Here is a 14,243-nt window from a genome sequence, read left to right as displayed (position 1 = left end):
ATATTCAGGACATCCTCCAAATATGACCCCCACATTCAGGACACCTGCCAGTTGTCACCTCCACATTCAGGACACCTGCTAAATGTCACCTCCACATTCAAGACCCCCTAAACCATGGATCAAGCAGGGTAGTCTCATCTACCCCTCATATGGTGATGACTCCTTCTCCTGCCCTGACAGGGTCCTGGGCAAAGCAGAAGCTCTATGCTTATCTGGGAGCTCTTGTAGGTGCAGACATGGATGGCGCAGACTTTTGGCATAGTCACTCTATAATGGGTCACCCTTATGAGGAATAAAGTCAGAGGTGGCTAAAAACTTTCACACGTCAGTTGCCAGAGTTAAATAACTGCTTATACATGCATGCTAAGAAACCAGATACTAATAGAAGCAGGGGATAATATGAAATTCTGGGTTTCTCGCATAGTAGGAGGATCTCTATGTTATGAGAACCAGGGACTGGTCACTGGACATGGCCACCCATAAGATATGTAAAAGAGTGGCCTGCAGTTGTCCTGACAGTATCAGGAGGGGGGTTTGGACCCTATTATCTCCCCTTTTTCCACAGACCTCAGAACATTTAAATGTAAAAGCTGATTGGCTGTGCTCCATTTGACGCACTTTTTATTAATTCCCACACTGTATTTACAAAATAATGTAAAATTGTTTGGGCCACAATCCTAAGCAAAGAGGCACTTAGAAGATCTCTGTTTTCCTTCATACACTATGTGGTCTATTTATAAAAAAAATGCATAACAATTCAGCCTGTAAAAGTGTGCGTACATCCTTTTTGTGTGAATGGAGAACAGAAATGAAAGTTATTAGTCTATTTTCTGTGCTGGTCAAATGTTTTTCATTAAATTAAAATGGAAAATACCACATTTGGCCAATTCATATTTTTTTGCCATCTAGTGGCCAAATGCTTATGTAAGCAAGGCTTAATGCACCCAATGTACGTATGGGGACTGTAAACTACAGCTCTCACTAACTACACCAAAACTGCACCTAAGCGCCCATGGTGTATGTGGGGTCATTAACCCTCTTTCTCCCTGGCGCCTTGCTCTACATCAAAGCAGCTGTAGCACTACCTCCGAGGAGCCGCTAATAGTGTTTGGTCCTCTGTTCTCACCTCGCTCTGTAGCAGACCTCAACCCCTCTGACACCTCAGGTTATACCACCTTTGGCAGCTTGGATTTGCAAACTTTGCCGTACATTAAAGTCACCCTGTAATCAAACTCGACACTATAGGTAACAGTTTATATTATCTCTTGAGAAGTAGGTGTATAGAGTATACTAGTACAGTATGTAGTAACGTGTGTTTCATTGACAATGTACACCAATAAGAAATTAACTTTTACACATGAAGCATAAACTGTAGCTTCCCCAAGTGTACAACAACAGACAACAGGCGGGTAATGTAGCAAGAGTATTGAGCTAAGATATCTGGGTGTACCAATGATGGATGGGCTAGGCCTAGGCTCTCTCTCTGCAGATTGGAACAGTGTGAGTGTGAGATGATAAAAAATTAATTCATGAATTATATACCGTCCTCAGTATAGATCTTCTGCCCGCTCCACTAGGGCCCTTGTGTCGTTGATGCACTTGATGAAAGCTGGCCACCTCTGAACAGAGTGTGGTGGTAGTGGGCTATACACTGTAGATCAAGGTACAGGGCAGTGGACACTGCCAACTAGCCAGGCAGGAAGAAGGATAACTGAGTGAAATATGACTTGTGCAGCGAGATAATACTAAATTAAGTGAATTACCCGCTCTCCAGCTCCTGCACTCAAGTTGAAGGACCGCAAGGGTGGAAGGGCCACTCTGAGGACTGGGGTGTGCTGATCTCTCCATAGTAGCTTGGTGGCTGGAGGAATAGGCTGGTGCAGTATACAAGGTGCAACGAGTCTATGAAGACCACTAAGGAGTATATTACACTCTATGGATAAATTTAATTTGCATATTGTGAGTGGTCAAGGGAGATATTAAGAAGTAAACAGAGGAAAAAGGCTTAGGCAGGTCTTCTTCAATTAGCATACCCTCCAGGGGGTCGGTTTGTATGATGGGAGAGGAAGAAAATTTGGCAGCGATTGTGTGACGCAGTTGTAAAAACTGGAAAAACATCCAGTTAGCCAAATTATAAATATGTTTAAGCTCATCAAAGGACAGAGGATTGCCCCGTGGCATTATATGTCACAGCGTCTTTATGCCACATTGATTAAAATGTAGTTTTCCCAGCACACAGGTTCCTGCAAGTGGCTGTGAATAGTGTTTGGGTGCTGTAGTGACCACGGACTGGGAACCGCAGACAATCCAGAAAGAAAAATGTTGCTTGCCTGATGAAGGGGCCCTGTAAAGGTCGAAACATTGCCGCTGTTGATATTATGTGACCACTAAGTAAAGCTTCAGACCCTTTTGAGGATTCCTTGGTGTGCTGGTGACATTTTTCTTTCTGTATGCACACTGAACCCATAGAACAGGATCCAACACAGTGAACAGGTGGGGGAGTGTGGGATTGCCACAGAACAGAGTTTAGGGGGAGTAAAAATTGTTCGTACCATACTGAACCCTGGCTTGTTTCCACACCCTCAGGGTCATCCTCATGGGTGTGGTAACAGTCAGATTAGACGTCACCCTATACATGAAGTTGCTGTGTTCTGTATAGGAGCCCAGCATAGCCACCTCGAGGATCATTGCCACATTATCTCTAGGCTGGAAGAGCCACCAGTGCACTGTAACTAAAACAGCCACCCAGCATTACCGTATTATAACGCCAGACCACCATGGTTAATCAGCAGACATAAGGTTGATTGTGAGAGTCTGGGCATTCCCCTGCGACTAAAGAAGGATTGCGAGACAGGTACAGGCAAACAAAATAGAGAAATTTAGGTAGAAAAATAATTTTAAGGAGATTTACATGACCAATAGTGCTAAGGAGCAGCAGGGCCCAGGCAGTACATTTAGACTGAAAGCTCTGCAAAAGAGGAAGGAGGACATGTACGCAGTAGGGTCTCGCTGAACCAAACCCAAATATTTAAATGTAGAAACCGTTCTTACAGGGGGAACAAAAGGGAGGGTGCTCGATGTGAGAGGAAACAATAACGATTTCTCCAAATTGATGCGCACTGAAGAATAGAGACCAAAGCAATGAACAATGTCAAGCGCCGCATGGAGAGACTAGTTACAATCCTCTAGGTGCAAAAGGGTGTCATCTGTATACAAGGAAATTCAGTCCTCCCAATCACCCAAGGGCAACCCCCGCATTGAGGAATGGATCAAACAGCCCAAGGACTCAATCACCAAAGCAAAAAGGCCTTGTGAAAACGGACAGCCCTGTCAGTTACCCCTGTGAAGGGCAAAGGGAGGGGAAAGAATCTCGTTAGTACAGACTCTCGCATAGGGTGACTTGTAGAGGCATCAAACCAAGAGATGAAATTGGGGCCAAATCCGAATCGAAGAAGAAGTTTTTTCTTCAGAGCAGAAACAGGTACCACAACATTGGGATTCTGGTCCTTTTTCATCATGACATTAATGACATAGTATTAGAATTTTCCAAACTAAATGTCTACTTCAAAACAAGAGGTGGAACCTACCAAAGAGTCAACAGCATCATTACAAATATTGGATCTGTCTTATTTAGTGTGAGCTGGTTCTGGTTCCGACTCTACTGGTTTCCTATGAAAGTGCTTTATGTCACATGTTGTTCCAGCCTTGAGTCTAATCCAGACATCCCTTTTTATTTCTTCTTCAATGTTCTGCTATTTGCACTAACACTCATGAATATTTATTGGTTTCTGAGTATCGGCAACTGTTTTATCTCAGGAATTTTTATGGGCCACTGAAATGTCTTTGCTGTTGGAGCTGTCTGTGCATCTGCTCAAGGGAGAGTTGTTAATTAGCCTGAGCATCATAAGCCTGTGACACCTGATACCGCTCTAAGGATTACGCACACCCTGATGTAGGCTGCTCAATATCCTGTCCATTTCCCAGGGAGGTAACAGTCTGGCTGCTCTACACCCAGAGGAAGGAGAGCCCGATAAACGGCCCAGCACATCCATCCCATGCATGAGGGGGACCTCTGGTTTATTTATCACAGGTGTATTGAAAATATGCATCTGGTGAGTGCGCATTTTCACTATTTGGCACCAGACCACAGGATTGGAAAAGTCACTATCAACTTCTGAATAGTTCACCTATCACGAACTGTCACTATTCTTCTATTCATTGTTTTTAACACTTTATTGTGGTATACTGATTTAATTTTTGAGGAGCATATGTATATATATATATATATATATATGTATGTATACCACACATATTTCTTTTAGCGCTGCACTTTCTATATATCCGAATCGTAGAAGAGCTTCCCACAGATATTCTTACTCAACCGAGTCGAAGGCTTTTTCCGCATCAAGAGATAGCCCGACTCCTGGACTTTTTCTGATAGTGGCAACAGAAATATGGGTAAACAGCCTCCCAATATTCATTTCTGTACCTTTACCCTGCGTAAAACCTGTCTAATCATTATGCACCCACATGGAAATAACTGAGCTCAGTCTCGCAGCAAGCACTTTAGTGAATATTTTCACATCCGTATTAAGCAGAGAGATTGGTCGGTATGAAGAACACTAAGTTGGATCCTTTCCGGCTTTAAAATCACTTCTATTACTGCCTGCAAGATAGAAGGATGTAGTCTCTGTCTCTTTAAGGGAAGAAAAAAGGCAATGGAAATGGGGAGCCAGTTTTATTAGTATAGATTTTATGGGACTGGATCGTCATCTGGAACCCGTGTTTAATCAGATTGGAGAACTCGAGTCACCTACTGGACTTTGTCCAAAGAAATGGACTAGTTTTTCCCTCTGAGCAGGGGAGAGGGCTGGTAAATCAACAAGATCCCGGTAATGTGACAGCTCCAAAGATCATCTTTTAAAAAAAAAATTCCCAAAAACATTTCCCTTCAAAATAATAGCATAATGTGCTAGTATGCATTGCATACTAGCATATTATGAAAGACTTACCTGAAAACATAGTCCTACAGCGGTGTCACTGCTGTAATCACTTTCATCTTCACCCGGTCTTCCTTCTGGGTTTGCGGCCTTGGCTGTTTGACTGGCTGAACCGCGATTACGTCGCTTCCACATGTGTGTCCATTGGGAGGGCAGTGCGCATGCATCAGTGATTTCACCGGCTGCTACTATAGTAGATTCTCCTAAACAGTGCACGTTTAGGAGATATTTATTGTACCTACAGGTAAGGCTTTTTTTAGGCTTATCTATAAGTAAAAGTAAACAATGGGGCTCTACTACCACTTTAAGTAGTCACCAGGGAAAGAGGTGAAGGAAAAGCCTTAATTGGGAACATTTGTAATCTGACAGGGATTTTAACCATCCTCTGCCATATCTAAACCAAAGAAAGCTTTCTTTTGCAGACTATACTCCTTTGACTTGGAATACCTCTTTAAAGGAAGTGTAAAATAAAACACTTTTCTTAAGTGAAATTGTTGTCTGGTATGCATTGACCAACAGTTCAATATTTTTAATAACCTTTTCAGTCCTAGCTTCACAGGAAATAATGCAGAGCTCGATGTCAAGGTTATTATAATTGCATGAGTTATACATTTTGTCAGTAATTAAATGACTCTGAACTGAAATGGTTGAATCTATAAAAGCACTGTAATAAGGCAAGCATAATGATAAATATAAATTGCCAGAAGCTGACAACCGATCACATGCCAGTATCCTGAGTGGACATAAGGGGACAGGGCAGACTCAGCAAAATGTGGAGCCTAAGGCAGATTTGGAAATTAGATGTTCTTTCCAACCTCTAATGCTACGAAAAAGAAGGGTATAACCAGAATTTGGTGTCAGTAAATGTATAATACTGATTTTAAAAAGCGCATAATTCCAGCACATTAATGAAAAATGAGTAGAGGAAGTCTCTGACAGGGTCTTGGAAGCTATACAGCTAGACAGCTAGACAACTGCCACAGCTACCTTATTTCTAAGATGGTCTGAAGATAGAAATATTTGTTGGACAGGGGAATAATCAGTAGGGTTGGAACAGTGGTTAGCATTTTTGCCTTCTATCGTCAGGGTCCTGGTTTTGAATACCATGTGGCTTTCTATCTACCTGAGGTTTATGTGTACTCCCTATGGGTTGACTCTGGCTATTTTGTTCTTTAGACCAATAATATAATGGCATGTTAACAGGCATCAGGTAAAAATGGCCCTAGACCATCTATTCTCAATCAGGGCTCTGTGGAACATCAGGGTTCTTCCAGAGGTTGCTAGCGGTTCCTTCAGCTGTGGCTGATTGACATTCCTTCTTTGATCATGCCTGCACAGCTGCAGAGCCAACTCCACTGGGCAAAGTCAGCATCATGGCACCAATTACCTTTTAGCTGTCTGTAAGGTGGGATCCTTTTTTCTCACTGTCCCTCAATAAATTGCTCTTACTAGGGGCTCTCTTAGACAAGGACATTATCTTTAGAGGTTTTTTTAGGGTAAAAAGGTATATAAAGGCTGTCGTGGACAGTTAGTCATAGCCACACTAAGCTGGGAAAGGAGAAGGATTGGGTATAAAGCTCAGATCTGTATTAATTTAAAGCTGCTTAGAGCAGGAATTCAGTCACTATTTTGTTCTTTTCTTGGATAGAGAAGGTTGTCTGTGTCCCCGCTGTGGGAATTTCTCCTAATTTCTGTTCTTCAGACACAACAGAATGTGAATGGAAACCTTCCAAAATTTGAGAAAATTCCATTTACAGTTGTTACTGAGATAGGTACCCATTTCAGACAAGGACATAGAAAAGAATGAATTTAAGTGATTAGCTACCAAACCCTTATGATTGTGCCTTCACTGATCAAAACCTTGGTGGAAGCACACAATCACCCTTCTCATTCAAAATTTCATCTATTTTCTATTAAGGAAATAATTCTTTACAGTTTAATCCTTGCAGGTGACCTGTAAGAAAGATTAATCATACCATCTTGGCATGGATCATTGTGGCCTTTCAACAAACCCAGACCTGTTTAGAAAGTAAAAACAGGCCTCTACCAAATTTTAAAAAGAATCTTCTCCACTTCAACCTTTTCTCCTATCATCTTTAGGATGCCCTTTGAGGATCCTCAATCTCACTGTCTTGCACACACTGGGGTTTACTTAGTAAAGCTGGAGAGTGCAAAATTAGACTCACTTCTGCATTGAAACCAATCAACTTTCAGGTTTTATTGCCAACAATTAAAGTCACTATTGGGCTGATCTTCTATCAAACCCTCAGGCTGGTTAGAACTTGTGATGCGAGGAGTATAGGGATAGGTATTGCAGCTCTCCAATATCTCCACAGGGTGACAGAGGAAAATCTAAGTAACAAAACAAAAATGTCAGAGAGCAACGTGACAAAGGAGGCCACACCTCCAAAAGGCATCATCATAACAACCACGCTGATGTACACACCGAGCGTGCGCAGGCTGGTCTGGGCGCATGCACAGTAGCGCCGGCACACTCTGTCAAGCTACTGGAGAATCCAGGGAATACACAAGCTCACTACGCAAGTTACGCCACCAGTTTTGAGAGAAGTCAAGGAGAATTATTTCCCAGAAGTGCCTCATTCATGACTGTACCATGTGAGTGCCATTGGTTTTATGATTTTAATATTAATAAATAGAGTTACACTAGGGTGCTTGTGCGCTCTCTGTCATTTTTGTTTTGTCACTCAGGTTTTATTGCCAAAGCTTAATTGAACAAGCTGAGGTTAGAAGCTGATTTTGCACTCTCCAGCTTTAGTAAATAAACCCCACTGTAACAGCTGTCAGTGGTTGTCTGCAGACATCTGTTCATGTCTACAACAAACAGAGGTTACTGTAGAGCACAGCGCATGTGAGCACAGTTCACACATCAAGGGACTCAAAATGCAGTTGTATTCATTGAACAATGCAATTGCTTTGCAGAACATACCTGTTTTGTTGTCCCCTGCATTCACCATAGAGATTAACAGAGGTCTGCAGGCAGCTACGGAAAACTGTCAAAGTCAGTGCAGCAATGTTATCTTGTATTTTTATACCCATTCAACAACACCCTTACTCTCTCTGGAAAGCACACATATACATGCAAATAGACATTATACAGTATGTTAACTACAAAACTGTAAGGAAGGCCCAGAGTGTTCCAGTACAAGAAGACCAGGTTGGGAGCATGAGTTTGGTCCTGTGTATAGAATCACTGCTGGCCGTGCATTAGAGAGCATACATACATATATTATCACACACATGACACTGGTATTGGTGCCAATCAGCCTATATAACTTGGAGTGTGGCATATACAGATTGTTAAGTGATCTTCAGCTAGTTCCTTATAAGTCTACGACTTGACCTGCTTCCCTTGTACAACCTTGGTTGAACTGTCTTTGGATCCTATGTCTAACCATCGTGACCTTGGCCTGTATTTTGGACTCTTTCTGCCTTCTGTTTTGATAACTTTCTGCTTGGTTATTAACTGACCATGGCTTGTATCTTGACATTTCCTCTGACTTATGTTTCTGTACCTTGCTGCCTGCTTGTTGCTGACCTTGACCTGTATCCTGATAGTGTCCCTGCCTTCTGATTCAGCATCTTGCTGCCCAACTGTTATTGTCCTGACTATTCTCCTGCCTTCTAATGAGGGCCTGCCATGTTCCTGGATTTGACTCTTACCCAGTGGTTTACCGTCTACTGTCCCTCACATCTGACAGCCAGCGCTGCCTGCAAGAATGGCTCGTATGTCACTCTGTGTCCTCAGCATCCAGTGCTGCCACTACTGGGGTTGTTGTACAAGACAAGCAAGAGAGGCCGCCTCTTCAGCTTAATCTGTACTTCTCCAAAACATGCAGTGCTGAATATGCTTGAACAAGGAAAGCTGAAAAAGACAGAACATCAACTTCTGTCAATTCTTAGAGCCAGTTGCACTAAGCAATGTTTCCTGTAGATGTCACTTGTGCATCAGATGCATCTAGTTCTGCAATATGGAAAAAAAAAACAAACCAAACAAACAAATTGAACACTTGATTTGACGGAAGAAAAACAGGAAGGAAGGTTATATTCTAGGGAAAAAATAATAAGCATTGTAAAATATATGCAGGTATTTCTGCAGAAAAAGATGTAGGTCTGCCATATTTGCAAATTAAATGAATCTTTTTAACCAAATAATTTTCATGCGCCAGAATCTCAAAATATATGAGGCTTTAAATCTCACCTGGTTATTTAGACTTTAGAGCCCTGGTGCCCAATATGAAGCCCACTGGTGCTCAGTGTGTGGCCGGCTGTGCTCCAGACCTCATTGCAGGTCTATTGCACAAGATTGCTTTTACCTGTACAGCTACTACTGTTTGTGCTCCCGTTTCAGTGTAAACAAAACCACCAGCTTGTTAATTCAGAAGTCCACTTCTCTCCCATCAAACCACTACTATCCAGGCCAACTCTCCTCCATCAGACTACTACTATCCAGACCACTTCTCTCCCATAAAACTGCTCCTGTCCAGGCCACCTCTCTCCCAAAAAAAAAAACACCCCTATCCAGGCCACCTCTCTCCCATCAAACCACTCCTATTCATGCCACCTCTCTCCCTTCAAACTACTCCTATCCAGGCCACCTCGCTCCCATCAAACCACACCTATCCAGGACACCTCTCTCCCATCAAACCACTTCTATCCAGGCCACCTCTCTCCCATCAAACCACTCCTATTCAGGACACCTTTAACCCATCAATCTACTTCTATCCAGGCCACCTCTCTGCCATCAAACCACTCCTATCCAGGCCACCTTTCACCCATCAAACTAGTCACGTCAAAGCCTACTCTCTCTCTTCAAACTATTCCTATCCAGGCCACCTTCCCCCTTCTCTCTCTCAACCAAGTACTCCCCGTCATCAAGCCAATACTCTCCAAACACCAGGTGTCATGGTCAGGCTTGGAAACCAGTAGCTATAGCAGTAGAGTGGTTTATACTAACCAGCAGGATAAGTACACAAGCAAGTCATTCTGGTGGATGACGTGAGCTCACCCGAGGCGGGGGGCTAAGAACTAACTGGTCTTCACCAGAGTTTCTGATGGGGGACATGGGTTTTGATACCTGCTAGTGCCAGGTCGTGGTCCTCAGGATTGCCCCACCAGGAGGTGAGCAAGCTGGGATGAAGTGGCAGATTGAGCAGGTAAGGATCAAGCAAAAGGATAGTCAGTAGTAAGTGGCTGCAGTTTGGGATTGATTAAAAGTGTAATAGAGAAACAAGCCATAAGTTTAGTAGCAATGGCTGCAGGTTGGGATTAAGAGGACGTGTTGTCGAGGAACAAGCCAAAGACTGGTAACAACTATTTATGAAGATACGGACATCAGCAGGGGCAAAAGGAGCAAGTTATTGGCTGGAAAAAGGCACAATAATCTGGCAAACAGGAAGTCCAGAGACATGTGTAGCGTTACCCCCTTCATAGTCGCTGGGTTTAGGTCCTCCTATTTCCTGCATGGCCAGGCAACACACATTCCAACTTCTACTCAGAGTCAGTAACCAGTCCATGGGCTTGTTTTTTGTTGTTTAATTTAGGGATAAACAACTTGGATTGGGTCTAGTGGTATATGGGATGCCCAGCTTCACTTGAAACAAAAAAATGTCAGAAATTCTGTACAAAAAAGGATGGACTCTGGACTTTCTACTCCTTCTGGAGTGGCATCAGTATTTTGATGGATCAGTTACACAGTCTCTGTAAGGAGCACTTGGTCTCCTCTTTATATGAACCTCTTCAGACCCCAACTAGAAACTGCCCGTCCACCTGGCTGTTTTTGAAGAGTATCCCAGAGGAAGAGATTCTAGAACAGACTTGTAGCACTGTTCCAGGGCGAACTGGTTGGCTATAGCGCCTAGTAGCCCTCTCTCTTGTAGGCCCTGGGAGTGCAGAGGTACTCACACTGTCCTTGTATCTTGTAGCTGTGGATAAACTTCTTTTAGGCTTTTCACTGGGCTAGTTTCCTCCCAGGCTAACAGACTGGCCTTCTTCAGTGGACTGCAGGGCAGTGGAGCTCCTTCTGTCAACTTCCTTCTTCCATTATTCCAACCTCCAGCTTGGAGGCAGAACCTTCCTTCTCTGGTGTCCCCAAGGCTACACAGCAGCACACCTTAGCACTCCATCTTCCACCCAACTCCCCTGCTGACCAGCCATATTTATGGGTCAGTCTGCCACACTGACAGGCCTCCTGCCTGGGATTGGTCAGACTACCATGATTATGCAGATCAGCTCCTTCTGGCCCCAACCCACTGGCTCCTAGAAACTTCTCCAAGCTTCTAGAATCAGGGGGAGGTACCAGAGGACTGACCTGTAGAATCCTCCAGCCTGACATGAAGTGAACCCTCTGAATCACACCCAGGCTTCTAACAAACCTCTAACTAACCTCTCCCATCCTCTGGAACTCTCTACCACAGCATGTCCGGTCAGCCCCCACTCTGTCTGCCTTTAGGCGATCTTTGAAAACTCACTTCTTCAGGGAAGCCTACCCCACCTCCACCTAAGAACTGTACTTGAATCACCTCCGCCAGATCATCCCCCGCAGCTATCACCTTTGTATCATCTCCCCCTTCCTTTAGATTGTAAGCTCCAGGGGCAGGGCCCTCCTATTCCTTCTGTACTGAAATGTATTGTAATTGTACTGTCTCCCTTATATTGTAAAGCGCTGCGCAAACTGTTGGCGCTATATAAATCCTGTATAATAATAATAATAACTACATTTACAAACTACAGTACACAAGAGGGCGCTACACATGGTTTAAATAAGGAAGTTCATGAAAGGAGCAAAGGGTTTAAGGTTCACCAGAAGCAAGACACAAAGCAAGGTTGTCGAAGGAATAAGGCAAGGAGCTGTCTAGCATCTCTGTTGACACAGAGAGAAGAAACACAGCCAGACACAACAGAGGTTTAGCTCTGGATCCTCACACCAGGTGTGAATAGGTTTGTTTATCTCCATAAAACAAAGCTTAAAAAAAATAAATATACAGTTTATAAAATAAATACAATAATTATATTCTCTTTCCAATGTTTTGATGTGTTTTATTGTTTGAGATATTTTACAGCATAAAAAAAAAGTCCAAAATAGCAACTTTATGAATTTAAATAGACACGTACACAACACAAGCAGTTCTGCAATTCAAAGGTCAACATTTTTACCCCCCTTTTTTTCTTAACTTGTTAAACTATTTCTAATAATAAAACAACAACAATTATTGTGCAAAACCAACACAAGGAAACTATATGAGCAATGCAGTTGCAATTACTGGTATATTTATGCTCAACCTTTTAAAAATAAAAAAATGGTAATGCTTACCTTATCCCTGGTACTGCCACCAACAGACCTACTGCTCCAAGTTCTAACACTGCTTGTCTTCCAGGTTGAATGATGGCAAGCATCACACAATCATAACAACTTACTGTAGGTCCATGCTGTCATCAAATTTACAAAGCAAAGTTATTGTGTGACTGTCCAGACTAGTTAGGAGGCCCTCTATATTTACTAAGTTGATAATCAATGCTTTAGAGCAGCAGAGGAACCCATGAAATAACTTTCTGGTCTCAGAGAACCCCTTCAAAAAATGACTATGTCTAAAATTCATGATACAATAGTGTGATGGTCAATAGGAAGAATGCACCTAACACTTGTGTAATTGGGAAGAATTACCCCATTACAGATAGCTAAAAAGATAATTGGTATCAGTAGAAATGTATCTGAGAGTCAGAAATTTCTCATTAATCATGGAACCACTAGCAACCTCTGGAGGAACCCTAGTTGAGAAACCCTGCTTTAGAGTGACAAACGAAGGCACAAAACTTGATATTGTCATGAGGATATATTTAATAGGTTCATATTAATAGTAATAATAAGAATATTGTAAGGCTACATGGATGTGATGCAATTGCCGTGTGATGCATTTTACTTATATTTACATGCATCTTACACAGAAGGTGTGCTTTCCTTGAACATGCATTCAAATTGCACAACATTTTTTTTGAATACACAGTACTAAAATAAATAAGTAAAATATATGTAATTGTAGCCTAAGACACCATTGTTGAATTCTTTATATTATTATCCTTTCATTGGAGCAATGCTTCCACAAAATCCAAGCTGATTCAATTTTAATCAATAGTAAATATCTTGGAAAACTTACCAACTGTTTTTGACAATGGGTTATCACTGTGCAGCAAAACAAGTTTTGAACCTGAACTATGGTTCTGGATTATGCTAAGAGCTCTTGAACACAGGTTTAGAACTATATCTCTTACAGGCATATTTTTTAGGCACTGAAGCTAAATAAATGCCCTGTTACTGTGACCAGTGTTATTTGTGCATCACAGTTTGTGCTTAGTGTAGAGATGAGAAGACGCATCTGTTAAAGAAGCATCTATTAGCCTGTATTCAAGAGACCTTAATGAGAAGTGCTCAACAGAACCTGATTAGATGTTTCTTCAGTACCATTTATTAAATAAGGAATACAGAACTGGAAGCCATAATTACTTGTGATAAATTCAGAGCTGGGCTTTCTTCTTTTTTAATAAATAGCATTGACAATGTAAGGAATGCTGTCTATTCAAAGAAGTATATAATTGAAAATATGGTAGCCTTGTCTTGACCTATACTTTCTATTGATTAATATATATATATATATATATATATATATATATATATATTATTGGTAATTTGCCTTTAAAACATAATCATTCTGCCTATAGAATACATCAAATATAATTTTAGTTTTCAAATTAAATGATAAAGGTCAGATTAGTGTTTTTTTTAATGTTATAATCTCCTTCATATTTGAAGGTTGATTTGCAAAAAAATTGATGTAGTCTTCCTCTAGAGTTGTATACAATCTACAAGTCCTGGTTTATTCCAAAGCCATCAGCAGTTATAAACTAAATGACCAGCTGCAAATAATTAACAGTTATTGGGAGTTGCCACAGTTACCCTGCACCTATCCAAGTTCAGGTTCTGCAATAAAGCATCAGAAAAGTATGCCCCTAAACTGTTTATTGAGTCAAAGGAGTGATTGTGACTGTGTGCCTGGGTACGGGGCAACTACGGGAAAAGGCCCTTGGGACCTTAAAACTGCAGGTTCCTGCAGGAATGAGTGCTACAAACATATGAAAAGACAGTATCCACATGCAACAACTAGGAGGGAAACAAGTTAAATTTGATCCAGGTTCTGAGAGTCCTGTACTCTAATGTGAACATAATCTCTT

Source organism: Staurois parvus, unplaced genomic scaffold (genome assembly GCF_062004578.1).
Source record: "Staurois parvus isolate SC_StPar_1 unplaced genomic scaffold, SC_StPar_1.0 ptg000437l, whole genome shotgun sequence".
In the NCBI taxonomy this organism is placed as follows: domain Eukaryota; kingdom Metazoa; phylum Chordata; class Amphibia; order Anura; family Ranidae; genus Staurois; species Staurois parvus.
Note: the sequence above shows the minus strand (reverse complement) of the source record.